Source organism: Oncorhynchus mykiss, chromosome 16 (assembly GCF_013265735.2).
Source record: "Oncorhynchus mykiss isolate Arlee chromosome 16, USDA_OmykA_1.1, whole genome shotgun sequence".
NCBI lineage: Eukaryota > Metazoa > Chordata > Actinopteri > Salmoniformes > Salmonidae > Oncorhynchus > Oncorhynchus mykiss.
The window spans coordinates 19,845,059-19,861,722 of record NC_048580.1 but is presented as its reverse complement, the minus strand read 5'-3'; the positions used below and the strand labels follow the sequence as shown (position 1 = coordinate 19,861,722).

At 47.0% G+C, this 16,664-nt stretch overlaps 1 protein-coding gene across 5 annotated transcripts in view; it reads left to right on the top strand.

The window, feature by feature from the left end:
• Nucleotides 1-16,664, top strand: part of raraa (retinoic acid receptor, alpha a) — a 216,930-nt gene that overhangs the window by 107,663 nt on the left and 92,603 nt on the right. The window lies entirely within an intron of this gene.

Below are 16,664 nucleotides of genomic sequence, written 5' to 3'. Positions count from 1 at the left end.
TTTTCTCGGTGTAGCCTACCCTACTTTTCTCTGGTACTTTTCTCGGTGTAGCTTACCCTACTTTTCTCCTGTACTTTTCTCTGTGTAGCCTACCCTACTTTTCTCCTCTACTTTTCTCGGTGTAGCCTACCCTACTTTTCTTCTGTACTTTTCTCGGTGTAGCCTACCCTACTGTTATCTGGTACTTTTCTCGGTGTAGCCTACCCTACTTTTCTCTGGTACTTTTCTCGGTGTACTTTTCTCTGGTACTTTTCTCGGTGTAGCTTACCCTACTTTTCTCCTGTACTTTTCTCTGTGTAGCCTACCCTACTTTTTTCCTCTACTTTTCTCGGTGTAGCCTACCCTACTTTTCTTCTGTACTTTTCTCGGTGTAGCCTACCCTACTGTTATCTGGTACTTTTCTCGGTGTAGCCTACCCTACTTTTCTCTGGTACTTTTCTCGGTGTAGCCTACCCAACTTTTCTCTGGTACTTTTCTCGGTGTAGCCTACCCTACTTTTCTCTGGTACTTTTCTCGGTGTAGCCTACCCTACTTTTCTCTGGTACTTTTCTCGGTGTAGCTTACCCTACTTTTCTCTGGTACTTTTCTCGGTGTAACCTACCCTACTTTTCTCCTGTACTTTTCTCGGTGTAGCCTACCCTACTTTTCTCCTGTACTTTTCTCGGTGTAGCCTACCCTACTTTTCTCTGGTACTTGTCTCGGTGTAGCCTACCCTACTTTTCTCTGATAAAATGCAAGATTAACTTCATGCAAAGCATTAGGAAATGTAGCTGGCTACATTCTTTCTATGGTAAACATTAGAAATATGATGGCCATGCATTGTTTTACCAAAAAATACCTTGCCTTTTCATCATAAGATCATTTACTTGTGTGGCCAAATAGTGTCATCTAATTTTCTGCCGAATGTGTTTCAATCATGTATTTTCTGTAAAGGAAAACTATAGTTGCACCGTCGTCCCAGAACAATCTCTCTTAGTTCTATTTACAAACCCTGTAAAATAATGCGGCAGGTGAAGTGAAAATGTGATCTGCTTGATCTCCCAACGTATTGCACAAGTTGACTGCAGGCATTTACTTAAAAAGTAGCGACAAATATCAAAGCTTATTGGGAAAAACTTCAAAGACATCATTGAAAAGGTATCGAAAAACCATCCCGTAGCTATTTCCAAATACCCCAGTATACCGCCTAAACCTAATTCTATGCATTCAGATATAATATATGTCAAATGCCGTCCCGTATCATTGAGACTTCATTAAGTGTATTACGCTGACAGTGTGTTTTGAATGTCGGTCACAGAAATACAGGCCAGTTACCTAAGGGGTAGAAGGGCGGGAGGGAAGGGGACGAGCAAGGGTTGGGAGAGGTCGGATGAGAGTCATTGAATTATCACGCAGAGGGCCCTGTGCTCGTTGTTGGTGTTTGCGAACCCTTTCTTAGCGGGTAATGTCCGTTTCCCCTACGCTACAGGAGCCACGGTATAGAGCGGGGGTAAGAAAGAGGTCTGCTGTGCTGAGATTATTTGGGGCCAGTGGCTGGAGTGCTCTGAGGGCCCACACCGCTCTACACACACACACACACACACACACACACACACACACACACACACACACACACACACACACAAAGCCAATAGAGATAAGAAGCCCTATTCATTACTGAGCGGTGTGAGAAGCACTTCATAAACAGATCTCCTTCTCACTCCCACCCTGCCTCTCGCTTGCTCTTTTCTCGATCCCGCTCTCTTGTTCTCCCTCGCATTATCTTGCTCCCCCTTATTCTCACTCTCGTTCTCACTTTGTAGCACTTGAACCTTGACAGATCACATCCACAGCGCTCTGTTTGATTAGGTAGCCTAATTAGAGATGTCCGGCTCCACTCTGTGATCAGTAGACTTGAGTCTACCAGACTCCCCCTCTCTCCGAGGGATACCTAAACAGATTCCGTCTGTCCGTCCCTCCGTCCGTCCGTCACTTTTGATCTGGAGGAGCTAAGCAGTCATAGCCAGGTCCCCCCGAAGAGATGATTAACAGTTTAACTGAATGGAATCCCCCTATCCTGTACATCTGTCATCAAGAGCAGAGCCTTATATTGCCCTCAAAATAAGTTTCTGATTGGTGGTTTTCAACAACAACAAAAAAGCCACAGTGTCAGTTTCTCTTAGCTGGTGTTTAAGACCTGAGGGACCAGGAATTCGGACGCTGGAAAATGAATGACATTGATCAATTAAGTACCGTTAGAGAAGAAGCGAAGCTGGCAGTACCCTCCAGGACTAGAGTAGAACACACACATACTCTTTCTCATACTGTTAACACAGAGCCTACTCAGGATAAGGCAATGATGTGTTTGTGAGTAGCATTGCTTTCAATAAACCTGTATTGTCAAAGTTCACTTCCTGAGACACTATGCAGATGTTTACAGTAGTGCTTCGTGGTTGACATTGACAGTGCTTTATATGGACAGGTCTGCAGCGATCAAGGCTTCTATGTGATTGTATGTATTTAGCTGAATGCCATTTTGTCCTTCAGCTCTAGCTTTCGTGTTCCCACCTCCACGGCCCGGCTCCAGTGACTCAATGGGCTATGGCGCTGGTGGACCAGCTCTGACACACGCACACAACTCATCCTTGTAGTAAAAGCGGGTGATCTTATCTTTTCCATCAAGGGGGAGATCAATGCGATTAATCACCCAGAGAGAGAGCAGCCAAATACCTGCAGTCCTGCGGAGACACACCCAGGAACTCCCCCTCTCACCTGGAGCCTAATCCTCATCCATCACATCATCCCCCTCACCCCCACAGAGCAGGAGGAGACAGGGGAGGGAGGGAAGGGAGGAGGGTGACCGTGGGCCCCCTGGGCGTCTTAAATCAGTCATGACCCAGATGCACCCTTCACCAAAGAATCAGGGGACATGTGTGTCTCACATGGACTATTGTGGACTGCTATTAGAATGGGCGGGGATGTTCAACCACAAGTAGGTTAGTCTTCTCTTATTCACACCGATAGTTCATATGCCCAGATGGTCCAAACTGGTTTTGGACACATGATCAAGTGGGATTTAAGTAATCTAAAACTGTTAGTTGCTATCAATACCTTGATTGTACTGCGCCTGAATACGAGAGGTATGTTTACCCACCAGAAACAAGGTCAATCTCCTCATAGTGCGTGTTGCTACGGCAGAGAGAGATGAGATGTGGTGGAGGTGGGATTTTGCTGATTCTATGTTTCCTGTGGGCATAAGAGCATCTCTCTCTCTCTCTCTCTCTCTCTCGCTTGCTCGACCTCTCTTCTCGCTTTCCCCCTCTAACTTTCCCCCTCTTGTTCCATTCTCTCTTAACCCTCTCTTTTCTTCCCTTCTCTTCTTTTCTCCTCTCCATTAGCTCTCTGTGTCAGGATCCTCCCTCACTCCCTCTATAGGGGTATCTGTAATGAGGGAGAGGCCAGGCAGGGAGAAGACAAGTGAAGTGCCTCTGACTGTGTTGTTTCAAACTGATTTGATAATTGAGCCGTTTACACAGTGTGAGATGCTAGACGGGCCAGCTGGTTTGATTACATTGACGGAGATGTGTGTGCATGCATTTCTGTGTGTGTGTGTGTGCTTTGGTCATGTGTGTGTGTGTGTGTGTGTGTGAGTGTTTCTTTGTGTGCCTGTGTGTTTGGAGGATATGTGTGTGTGCGTCTGTGTGTGTGTGTGCTTGTATTTCTGTGTGTGGATGTTGGTCTGCGGGTATGTGTCTGTGTGTGTGTGTGTGTTTTGGGAGCAAGTGTGTGTGTCTGTGTGTTTCTTTGTGTGCGTGTTTCTTTGTGTGCGTGTTTGGAAGATATGTATGTGTGCGTCTGTGTGTGTGGGCTTGTATTTCTGTGTGTGTGTGTGCGTGCGTGCGTGCGTGTTTTTGGAGAATGTCACCCCAAATAGGGGCTTTGCTGGTTGTCTTCCCATGTCTGGGTTGGATTAAGTGGTTTTGGTCGAGGGACATGTATCAGTTCTCAACGAGAGCATAAAATGAGACTCCAGCTGTACTAGCTTTTCTCAAACTCTTAAAGTCTCAGAGCCTTGAAAAATATATCTCATGTCAAAAACAAATACGCTACATTACCAAAAGTATGTGGACACTCGCTCTTCGAACATTTCATTCCAAAATCATGGGCATTAATATGGAGTTGGTCTCCTTTTGCTGTTTGCTGCTATAACAGCCTCCACTCTTCTGGGAATGCTTTTCACTAGATGTTGAAACATTGCTGTGGGGAACTTGCTTCCATTCAGCCACAAGCATTAGTGAGGTTGGGCACTGATGTTGGGCAATTAGGCCTGGCGTCGGCGTTCCAATTCATCCCAAAGGTGTTTGATGGGGTTGAGGTCAGGGCTCTGTGCAGGCCAGTCAAGTTCTTCCACACCGATCTTGACAAACCATTTCTGTATGGACCTTGCTTTGTGCACGGGGGCATTGTCATGCTGAAACAGGAAGGGCCTTCCCTGAACTGTTGCCACAAAGTTAGAAGCACATAATCTTCTAGAATAACACTGTATGCTGTAGCGTGAAGATTTCCCTTCACTGGAACTAATGGGCTTAGCCCGAACCATGAAAAAGAGGCCCAGATCATTATTCCTCCACTTTACAGTTGGCACTATGCATTGGGGCAGATAGCATTCTCCTGGCATCCTCCAAACCTAGATTCGTCCATCGGACTGCCAGATGGTGAAGCCTGATTCATCACTCCAGAGAACGCGTTTCCACTGAGTCCAATGGCGGCGAGCTTTACACCACTCCAGCTGATGCTTGGCGTTGCGCATTGAGATCTTAGGATTGATTGCGGCTGCTCGGCCATAAAAACCCATTTCATGAAGCTCCCGACGAACAGTTCCTGTGCTGACGTTGCTTCCAGAGGCAGTTTGGGAATCGGTAGTGAGTGTTGCAACTGAGGACAGCACTCGGCGGTCCCGTTCTGTGAGCTTGTGTGGCCTACCACCTCGCGGCTGAGCCGTTGTTGCTCCTAGACGTTTCCACTTCACAGTTGACCGGGGCAGCTCTAGCCAGGCAGATATTTGACGAACTTACTTGTTGGAAAGGTGGCATCCTATGACGCTGCCAATTTGAAAGTCGCTGAGCTCTTCAGTAAGGCCATTATACTGCCAATGTTTGTATATGTCTGTGTGATATTATGATATCTTAGAAGCTTAGTCTTCATTTTGGACTGTAAACTTAGAGGACATTGTTCGCTATGTGGGGTGTGTGGTTATATGTGGTGTGAACATGAAGAGCTCTGGTTGAGTCTTAAAGGTCTGTGGCTCTGTTCAGTTGGCCTCTTATTGATTGGGGGATGGGATGTGCAGCCCAAACGACCCATAACCCTCCGGATGAATAGACTAGCCCAGCTGTTTGCAAACTTTTTAATGTCTAGGACCCCCAAATATTATGAGCTATGAGGCTGAGAGAAAATGTTGCAGTTTTAAAGCACATTTCCTGCTATTCTGCACATTTTGCCCTGGCTTATGCCTTTTTCAAATGCTATCTAACCTTTTGGTCCCCTAACATTTGGTTGGGGGCCTCCCCAGCTGCCGCCAGGAATAATAATAATAATTGGGGTTGGGCACGTGCCCTGCGTTTACGTCAGTAGTACCGCATTGACTACCACTGGTGTACAGAGTGAGACAGGCAAGTGCAAAGGCTATTTGCATATTGCTGGAAAAAAATATTATTGTCATTGGGGGTGGATAGGAAAGACAGGAAGATGGATCAAGATTTTACCAGACATGTATAATTTGTAATTTAAAAAATATTTTTCTCACATTTTTACACGGACCCCCACGGGTCCGAGGACCCCAGTTTGATAACCACTGGACTAGCCTACATCTGAAGAGACATCAAACAGACATGAGGGACAGTGGTTCTGTCTTTAAGTCTTTGTATCCTCTCTCTCTCTCTCTCTCTCTCTCTGTCTCTCTCCCTCCGGTCTATCTATCTTTCTAATTGATAGCAGCTCGTTGCCGGTGGAGAGGGGGAAGAGGGAGGGGAGAAGGGTCAGACAGCTACTAATTTTGTTTCATCCACATGTGGCTCTTCCACCATCTTGGATCTAATTGTTCCTCCCATCTCTCCCTCCCTCCCTCCATCCATCCCTGCCATACTGCATCTGTTCTCGGTAAATGGGTTATTGGTCATAATACATGAAGGATAGGTAGTGGGAAGGAAATGAAACTGAGATATTTATTAATACTGTAAAGAAACACTCCTGATTTTTTTACGGGGCCAATATGCACTTGGTTTAATTAAATGGCCACCTTACACCACCTACCTTGTCGTTTTAAGATTATGATTATCATTACTCTACTATGTTGTATTGTAATATAACATTAAATATATATTAGGCATTTTTCTCACTCTGCTTTAATACATGATGTTTTTTCACTCTAATACCAGGCCTGTATGGTATAATGGTATTATTTTACAGTAGTTTCTTTATTCACCCTGACCCACTATTCCCCATAGGGTACCCTGTTCCCTGTATAGTGCATTACAGGCCCTGGTCAAAGTAAAAGTAGGATGCTGTTTTAATGTGTTCTGTCTGTAACTAGGAGGAGTGAGAGGTGTTTAAGGTTGCACTTGCGTGTAATTTGTCTAGCCTGTGCTCTTTATAGTCGTCCTACTTGAAGCCTGGGATCCCCTCTGGCCCTGTTCCAGATGTTAAAGGAGGAATGCACAGCAGTAAGACATATGCGCGCGCACGCGCACACACACACACACACACACACACACACACACACACACACACACACACACACACACACACTCTGGAGGGTTGGGGCTCAATAGGCAAGCGTGGCATATTAAGGGATTAGAATACCCACCTCAACACACACACAAACATTCAGATAAACACACTCATAAGCAGGCACACACACACAGATGCACATAGGCAGGCAGGCAGGCAGGCACACACTCACACGGCGTCCTTCCTCCTTCAGTCTTTCCCGAGCCCTTCCCTTCGACTTCAAAGCTCTCAGCTCCTTGAGGACTTCAAACGCTGGAGGGAGCATTAAAACAGAGAATTTATTTTCTGTAAGGTCCTGATTTATTTGATTGAAAAACTAAACCACAAACCAAACAGACATTATTTTCCTTCCCTGACCTGGTTCACCAGGAGACCCCAAATTACTACCAGGTGTGATTCGACCTAAAATGGCCCAAGCCTAGCAGGACTCAGAAGACCTATAGCTCTCTACTCTTTCTCTGTTTTTGTCTTCATCTATCCCTCCCTTTTCTCTCCCTCTATAGTCATTCCTTCATTATTGGCAGGGATGGATAGATTAGTTAAAATCATACACGTGCGCACAAACACTACTGTGTCTGCATGTAATCCCACATACACACCATCTCTCTTTGCCTCTGCTGATGCTAGACTATGGAGACGGAGGCTGTGTCCCAAATGGCACCCTGTTCCCTATATATGGTCAAGAGTAGTGCACTGTATGGGGGAAAGGGTGCTATTTGGGACGTAGCGTCTGCACGTAATCAGTGGTATTAGTGTGTGGAGTACAGTGTGATGGATGAGGCTGGATTAAAGGCGATCAGTCTCTTTCAGGGAGATCTGTGTCTGGTCTAACATCTATAACATCTAACAGCAGCCCGCAACTACTGTATTACTGCACTGCACATCTTCCTAGTCACTCACAGGAGGGATGGAGGGGGGAGGAAGGGAGTGAGCAATTCTTCCCCTCACATGCGCCAAGTCCAACCGGTGTAGGCTTGACCGTGAAATGCTTACTTACGAGCCCATTCACAACAATGCGGAGTTAAAAAGAACAAACAATTTGCAAAAAATGAAATAGGTATGTAATGAAAAGAACAATAACGAGACTATATACAAGGAGTAGCAGTACTGAGTCAATGTGCAGGGGTACGAGGCAGTTGATGTAGAGGTAATATGTACATGTAGGTAGGGGTAAAAGTGACTAGGCAATCAGGATATATGATAAACAGAGTAGCAGCAGCGTATGTGAAAGTGTGTGTGTGTCACAGAGTCTATCAACTGGAGGGAACAGTTACTGCTTCTGCATCCAACTTGATGACAGCAACGGTAGGCAGGCAGGCAGGCAGGCAGGCAGAGAGGCAGGCAGAGAGGCAGGCAGGCAGAGAGGCAGGCAGGCAGAGAGGCAGGCAGGCAGAGAGGCAGGCAGGCAGAGAGGCAGGCAGGCAGAGAGGCAGGCAGAGAGGCAGGCAGGCAGAGAGGCAGGCAGGCAGAGAGGCAGGCAGGCAGAGAGGCAGGCAGGCAGAGAGGCAGGCAGGCAGAGAGGCAGGCAGGCAGAGAGGCAGGCAGGCAGAGAGGCAGGCAGGCAGAGAGGCAGGCAGGCAGGCAGAGAGGCAGGCAGGCAGAGAGGCAGGCAGGCAGAGAGGCAGGCAGGCAGAGAGGCAGGCAGGCAGAGAGGCAGGCAGGCAGAGAGGCTGGCAGGCAGGCAGAGAGGCTGGCAGGCAGGCAGAGAGGCTGGCAGGCAGAGAGGCAGGCAGGCAGGCAGGCAGAGAGGCAGGCAGGCAGAGAGGCAGGCAGGCAGAGAGGCAGGCAGGCAGAGAGGCAGGCAGGCAGAGAGGCATGCAGGCAGAGAGGCATGCAGGCAGAGAGGCAGGCAGGCAGAGAGGCAGGCAGGCAGAGAGGCAGGCAGGCAGAGAGGCAGGCAGGCAGAGAGGCAGGCAGGCAGGCAGGCAGAGAGGCAGGCAGAGAGGCAGGCAGGCAGGCAGGCAGGCAGAGAGGCATGCAGGCAGAGAGGCAGGCAGGCAGAGAGGCAGGCAGGCAGAGAGGCAGGCAGGCAGAGAGGCAGGCAGGCAGGCAGAGAGGCAGGCAGGCAAGCAGAGAGGCAGGCAGGCCTGCAGAGTGAAGAGACTGAGAGGGGGAGGGAGGGATCATTACTGCAGCCTGAAACTGGCCCAGAGATGAAGCCATCAGTCAGTCATCACACCACGCTCATTTACTGAGACGAGCAGCCGAGGGATGGTGTCTCTCTCCGAGAGAGAGAGAAAGAAAAATGTGGGTGTTTGTAAGAACATATTAGATGTGCACTCTTGCGTGTGGAGGTTGAGTTTGTGAGTGTGTTTTTGTGTACTTTTGAATGTCTGTCTTCTCATTAGTGCATCCAAGTGTGTGTGTGTGGCCTACACGTGTGACCCTTTCGTGTGTGTGTGTTCATACATGTATGCTTGTTGATGGCATTGTCTTCTTCTCCCGGGGGTGTTATCTCACTTCCTCTGGGCTTGGGACCAGACCGCAGAGCAGAGAGAAAAGGAACTGCTTTATTGGCAAGCCTGTCAGGCCTTCCTCTGGATGGGGAGCAGGAGAGCGACTAATTTCTCCATTTCCATCTCTATCCCTCCTGGCTAACATGTGACTCATAAAGTAGTACAATGTATTTGTATGATAGCTGTCCAATCCATTTTTAGGCTAATTGTATCTCTAATAGTATATCCAGTGTCTTGTCAGGACATGCTGTCCAGTTTCTAAATGATACAATGTAGAGAGAAACATGTCTGTTCCTTTGTTTGTTTATTTATGTGCTGTGCATTGTAGCACATTTTCAAGGATGTGTGGTGAAGCTCGCCAACCCTGTTCCTGGAGAGCTACACTCCTGTAAGTTTCCGCTCCAACCCAGATGTAACTAACCCGATTCAGTTTACCAAACAGTTTATTATTAGAATCAAGTGTGCTAGATTAGGATTGGAGTGAAAACCTTCAGGAAGGTAGCTCTCCAGGAACACGGTTGGCAAGCCCTGGGCTAGATCATTCCTTGTTGTACATTAGCCTCTTCTGTTACAAGCAAACAAACTGAGAAATGTGATGGAAAACGATTTGTGAAAGAAAAATACAGTTGTATCCTTTGCCATCGAACTTTGGATCACTGGAGCCGCACTATCAAGCAATTCGAGCTATTTCATTTATGTAGCATCTCTGCCGTATGCAAGCCAAGTTGACCGAAACAGTCTTGTTACAGTTGCTCACCTTAAATTTCATGAATGTGGTGTCCATGTGTTTGTCTCTGGGTAAGTGTCGACATCAGGTTTTAAATCTTTCTCTGTAGTACAAAAATACATTGGCAAGAGATTGGACTTTCGTGGAATCCATATCCCCTGCCACATTTTCAGACCAGAACTGGATCCCTCTCTCTAGTGTGTGCGTAACCTAGGTTGGTCCCTGTACAATATGTTGAATATGAGTCCTGAGTGAGCTGGATTAACTAAACGCCGGTGAGGTTGGACTTGATATCTTGATATCTTTGATGGGGTGATATCGTTCCATGTTTGGCATACTGAAGACGGGCTGGATGGAGAAAAGCCTGTCTTGTGTTTGAAGTTAAATATGCCCTTTGCAGACTTTGAACACCTAAATGTATTGGTCATCTGATTCATCCGCCCACCTACAGTGTAGCCTACGCTAGCTAGCAAAGCTGCACATATGCACACATGCCACCAGTCATCCACTCACCTAGCCTCCACTACGCTAGCTAGCATAGCCGTACAGCTCTGCACAGCAGGAGGACCAGCCCTAGTCACTCACCCAATGATAGCCTTCACTACCAGTCATCCATTCACCTCTGTTATGCTAGCTAGTATAGCAACACACAGCAGACATGGAGACATGGCTAGGGCTAATACAGTGACCGTATTACTGCCACACCGGCAGTCAGGAGTCATGACCACAGTCAAATTCCATGTGACCATTGAGTCACAGTAACTAGGCTTCTCCAAAACTGAGCTCTGATGCCTCGGATGGTCATTAGTAGCCTACCAAACTTGCTAATTACCAGTATACGATCACCTGTTGTGACATATCATTTTTTTACCCCACCCCTGTTCCGACAGGTGCATGATACTGGCCCATTCTAAATCAAAACTAATTTTGCACATTATTTAGTATATGTAAAGACCAGTGCTTAATTTGTAAATCAGGAGGGAACAAAAAGTAAGCTTGAGAGGGGTGTGACCTACAGAGCTCACCTTTATAATAAAGCATTGCATGCATATCATTGCATTTGCATAATGGCACAGAGCAGTAGATTTGAGGCACTTACAGAAGTTGCATAGATGGGGGGGAAAAGTCTCCTTTTTATGAACACATTTCATGCATTTCTAGGTCATTTTACATGACTGGAGACTGGCAGAATATTTTTGAATACCGCAAAAATGATCGAAATGACAGGCTACTTTGACACGGAGAATCTGAGATCAATAAACGACCTTGTCTTGAATCCATCAATAGCCCCATGTGTGTGGAGATGCACCTGCACTCGAAATAAGGATTTTTCTTTGAATCATTGAAGCAAATCAATTGTTACTCCGCAGCAAGTTTGGACTCTGCTCTTGATAAAGTCTGGGCTATGGACTTTACATTACAAGGCAAAAGCAAAACTTTTTTTTTTTTTTTACAAAAAAATCTGTGGTGCGCTGTACCGCCTACGCTCCTTACAGCTCTGACATGAAGAACATTATAAGACCACACTGGCATGTATATTACAAACTGTGTTTCATGATCTCCCCCGTTCACTCATTCTAGGTCCCGCAGCCTAAGGGACATGCTGGTGCGCGTAGACACTTATGATGCATCGAAATCTCCTCAGGAATGACTGGGTGATGCCCGTAGTTTCTTCCCCTGCCGGCCTCATGAGGAATTGAACCTTGTATGCTTGTTGTAGTTTTGTCTACACGCACCAGCTCTCTGAGATTTTTAGCCTACTGAGTATTTCATATCAATTGCTTCTGATATTGCTATGTAGCCCAGACTGTTGTCTTGCCAATTATATGTGACATTTGAATTGTCCATTTTTTTGATACTCTTCTATATATTCCTTGTTAATATGCATTGACTCCCGATTCGCCAGTCTCTAATCAACTATCAGCTTGCACCTGTGTCTAAGTACGTGTCTTCTTCATTTGTTTGTACGGCACTGATGAGGGCATAAGGCCGAAACGTATCCTCCGCACCTTTTATTTCATGTTTATATAGCACCTTATACTTTCACATTAATTATACTGTTTTTCCATCTCGGCCTCCTTGGGATAATCCTTTTCATGGTTTTGAGTGGGAGTGCTTTTTGAACTCTACAGATACACCGGCCGCCTTTCATCCGAGCCTAAGCGCAAACCCTCAAACTGGCTTTCTACGTACAATATGAGGAAGAAATTATAATCCTAAAAAATCTTTCCAGTTCCACTGACTCACCCAATGATGCGCAGCTCAGTCGCTGGTGATGGCCAATGATGCGCAGCTCAGTCGCTGGTGATGGCCAATGATGCGCAGCTCAGTCGCTGGTGATGGCCAATGATGCGCAGCTCAGTCGCTGGTGATGGCCAATGATGCGCAGCTCAGTCGCTGGTGATGGCCAATGATGCGCAGCTCAGTCGCTGGTGATGGCCAATGATGCGCAGCTCAGTCGCTGGTGATGGCCAATGATGCGCAGCTCAGTCGCTGGTGATGGCCAATGATGCGCAGCTCAGTCGCTGGTGATGGCCAATGATGCGCAGCTCAGTCGCTGGTGATGGCCAATGATGCGCAGCTCAGTCGCTGGTGATGGCCAATGATGCGCAGCTCAGTCGCTGGTGATGGCCAATGATGCGCAGCTCAGTCGCTGGTGATGGCCAATGATGCGCAGCTCAGTCGCTGGTGATGGCCAATGATGCGCAGCTCAGTCGCTGGTGATGGCCAATGATGCGCAGCTCAGTCGCTGGTGATGGCCAATGATGCGCAGCTCAGTCGCTGGTGATGGCCAATGATGCGCAGCTCAGTCGCTGGTGATGGCCAATGATGCGCAGCTCAGTCGCTGGTGATGGCCAATGATGCGCAGCTCAGTCGCTGGTGATGGCCAATGATGCGCAGCTCAGTCGCTGGTGATGGCCAATGATGCGCAGCTCAGTCGCTGGTGATGGCCAATGATGCGCAGCTCAGTCGCTGGTGATGGCCAATGATGCGCAGCTCAGTCGCTGGTGATGGCCAATGATGCGCAGCTCAGTCACTGGTGATGGCCAATGATGCGCAGCTCAGTCGCTGGTGATGGCCAATGATGCGCAGCTCAGTCACTGGTGATGGCCAATGATGCGCAGCTCAGTCACTGGTGATGGCCAATGATGCGCAGCTCAGTCGCTGGTGATGGCCAATGATGCGCAGCTCAGTCACTGGTGATGGCCAATGATGCGCAGCTCAGTCACTGGTGATGGCCAATGCGCTCGTGCCAAAAGCCCATCTCTTGTTTTACTTTGTAAAACAATATTTGGAAGTTGATAAAATATTTTTGTACCCTACAGCAGCATATGATGAGACTTTTCTTTTCAGCAGGAGCTATTTGCTTTCCAACCTGTGTTTTCCAGCGATTGAATTTGAAATATTGCAAAAGGCCGGTTTTGCCTGCATGCTGTTCACTGACAGATTTTGGCTACACACAATCCACAGCTAGGCTATTTTGTGAAATAAGCTATTGTTCCTCTGCATCTAAATGATATGCTTTTTCATGGTGTAGAACACCATTCTGAATGATTTGATTTCTTTCTGAACAGACAGCAGTAAATCTATAACTTTGGCAAATGTATTTCAAGTCGTAAGCCCAGTCATTGTGCAATCGCAATGTTTTGTCAGGCCAATATTTAATAAAAGCGGATCCCAGCTGCCGGGGAACTAATGCTACAGCATGCAATGACGTTCTAGACGATTATGTGCTTCCAACTTTGTAGCAACAGTTTTGGGAAGGCCCTTTCCTGTTTCAGCATATCAATGCCCCTTTCACAAAGTGAGGTCGGTGTAGAATAACTTAACTGGCCTACACAGAGCCCTGACCTCAACCCCATCGAACACCTTTGGGATGAATTGGAATGCCGACTGCGAGCCAGGCCTAATCGCCAAACATCAGTGCCCAACCTCACTAATGCTTTTGTGCCTGAATGGAAGCACGTCCCCGCAGCAATGTTTCAGCATCTAGCGGAAAGCCTTCCCAGAAGAGTTGAGGCTGTTAAAACAGCAAAGGGGGGACAAACTCCATATTAATGCCTATGATTTTGGAATGAGCTGTTTGACAAGCAGGTGTCCACATACTTTTGGTCATGGAGTGTATTAGTAGGCTATATGTAAGAGTCCAGATTACATTGAGGATACAGTGTGAGCATATTATCAAGTGCTTTTCAAATTGTGAATGAGAGACTGATGAAGTGTGTACAGCCTGCAAAAGAAACAAAGCAGAGCACTTCCCTTTCATCCATTTTTTTTCAAATCATCCATCACACCATGCAGCCTTAGAATGTTTTAGCCAGCCTAACGTTTGCATCACAACTAAAGTTGCATAAATAAGTTAAGCATAGAGGAGGACCTGTTTCTTTTTTTAAAACTTCTGAACACAGAATAGCCTCTGGTGCGCACTCCCACGGAAATCGTTTGGGGGAAAAATATCCTTTTGATTTTATTCATCTGTGTTCAATTGTATTGTTCTTTCCATAAAATAAAATAATGCCAATTTTATAAGCCTCGCCTGCTAAATTAACTAGTGTAGGCTACAGCCTTATGAAATTGCCAGATCAGATCTGTTCTTCTACATTTTTCTTCATATCATAATGTCTCTTTAGACCTGTCTAAAATAACTAATGGATTTATTGCGATGGTGTGTAAGCTATATTACATGGATTTATTAGACTTTTTAAAATTTAGATGTTCCAAAGGTCCGCATCAGTGGCTTGTAGGCCAGGCGTGGAAACCGGAGATGCTAAACGTGTTTTATGTTAATTAACGGTCAACTACCGAGAGACCGGCAGTTATTTGAATGACCATCACGGACTGACAACATTTCATGACAGCCACAGCCCTAGACATGCCACCAGTGATCTTTCTCAACGCTCCACTAACATAGCATCACTGCTCAGCACAGCAGGGCCAGCTCTAGGCACTCACCCCGGTGTCGGCAGCGCACAGCGGGCCCAAGTCAAGGCCACGCAGGAGAACAACAATGCCATTTCTGAATGCAATCACATTGCACTTTGGGAAATTATTAATACACTACAGCAGCAGGCCAAAGGGACCTCCTCCTCTTCCTCCTCCTCTTCTCCTCTCAGCTGAGAGGATGATTCAGGAATGACAGAGCCTGGGTGCAAGCTTTTAGAGAAGAGGGAGAGGGAGGGAGGGAGGGAGGGTTAAAGGAGTCCCTAACACAAGATTATTTAACTGGTTTGATTTAGCGGTGTGCCTTTCTGCCATCTCAGGGCATCCTCCTGTGGATTGGGGAGGAGAGAAAGAGGGGGAGGAGAGAAAGAGGGGGAGGAGAGAAGGGGACATTTTTTTTCTTGCCATTTCCCTCCTTTTCTTTCTATCGATCTGTTCCTTGTGCTGTCTTTCTTTCTCTCTCTCTTACCCTTTCTCTCATCCTCCCTCCCTTTTTCTCGTCTTCCCTTCGTCTGTCTTTTCCACTCTCTCCCTCCCCTCCTCCTCTTACATTAATATTTAATGCCCTCCAACAAGCTTTCTGTGTCGTTCCCACTGAGAGTGTCAGCAGGGCGCTCTGTGCCCACCCTCTGCCTCCGCTGTGTGAGTATCGCTCTCCGAGCCGCTTACACTCGCGTGCACACATACATAGGCTTCGCCTCGGGATGGTGCTACATCACAACACGGCTGGCCCTCTCTCTCTCCCCCTAACTGTCTCCTTGCCTCTCTCCTCTCTACCCAACAAATATGCTCCAATCAATAGGGGCCTCGGTCCTATCTCCGCCACATCATCTAGCTCCCATCTAGGCCAATCACATTTCACCCTGCCTCAGGGGTCCTACTGGGCACCACAGGAGGCCCAGCCAGTAGGAATTAGATCATGGAGCCCTTGAGTATTGGATTTGAGCTGCACCCCTCCTCCTCTCCTCCCCTAGTCCCATCATCTCTCTCGCTTCCCTACCTCCATGGTTCCCCATAGGCTTCGTTTAACTTCTCCTCCTCTCTCCGTTTCTGTTATGACGCTAGAGATGGCAAGAACTAGGGCTTATGTCTTTTGGCCCTCCCTACCTCTCCTTTGCGCTGCTTCTCTCACTTCGCACTTCATCCTGTGCATTCTTCTCCTCTCCTCTTATTCATCATCCTCCTCTCCTAAAGCCCTTAATCAGAGACCCCCCCCCCTCGCTTCCCAATATCCACCATAGTGAATAATGGATGTCGGCAGGCTGACTTGATTAAAATAACACATCAAGCTTATCCCACAACCACTACCACTCCATTGAAGAGAGGCTATGAGTCAATGTATGCGTTCCAAATGACACCCTATTCCCATTATAGTGCACTATTTTTGACCAGGGACAAAAGTAGTCCACTAGAATGGGAATAGGCTGTCATTTGGGATGCAGACAATAATGAGCAACCAGTACTGTCCCTGTCATAATGGAATGTAAGGGAGAGATGTATTGTCATTCTATTTCATTTTAGATACCCTCGGATGGTCGAACCTCTAACATTAATATATTAGCATTTAGCTCAGTAAAGGGGAAGTATGACCGTTTCAGACTATAGGTACACTACGTGTTAAAAGTTATTCTCTCCTAATGTCGAGCCTGTCTGTGCATGTTTGTGTGTAAGAGTGTGAATGTAACATACACGTCATCCAGTGTTCCCACCAAAACCCAAACCCCCACCAATTACCATACAGGCCTTGGAAGAGGTTCCCAGAACCAAATCCG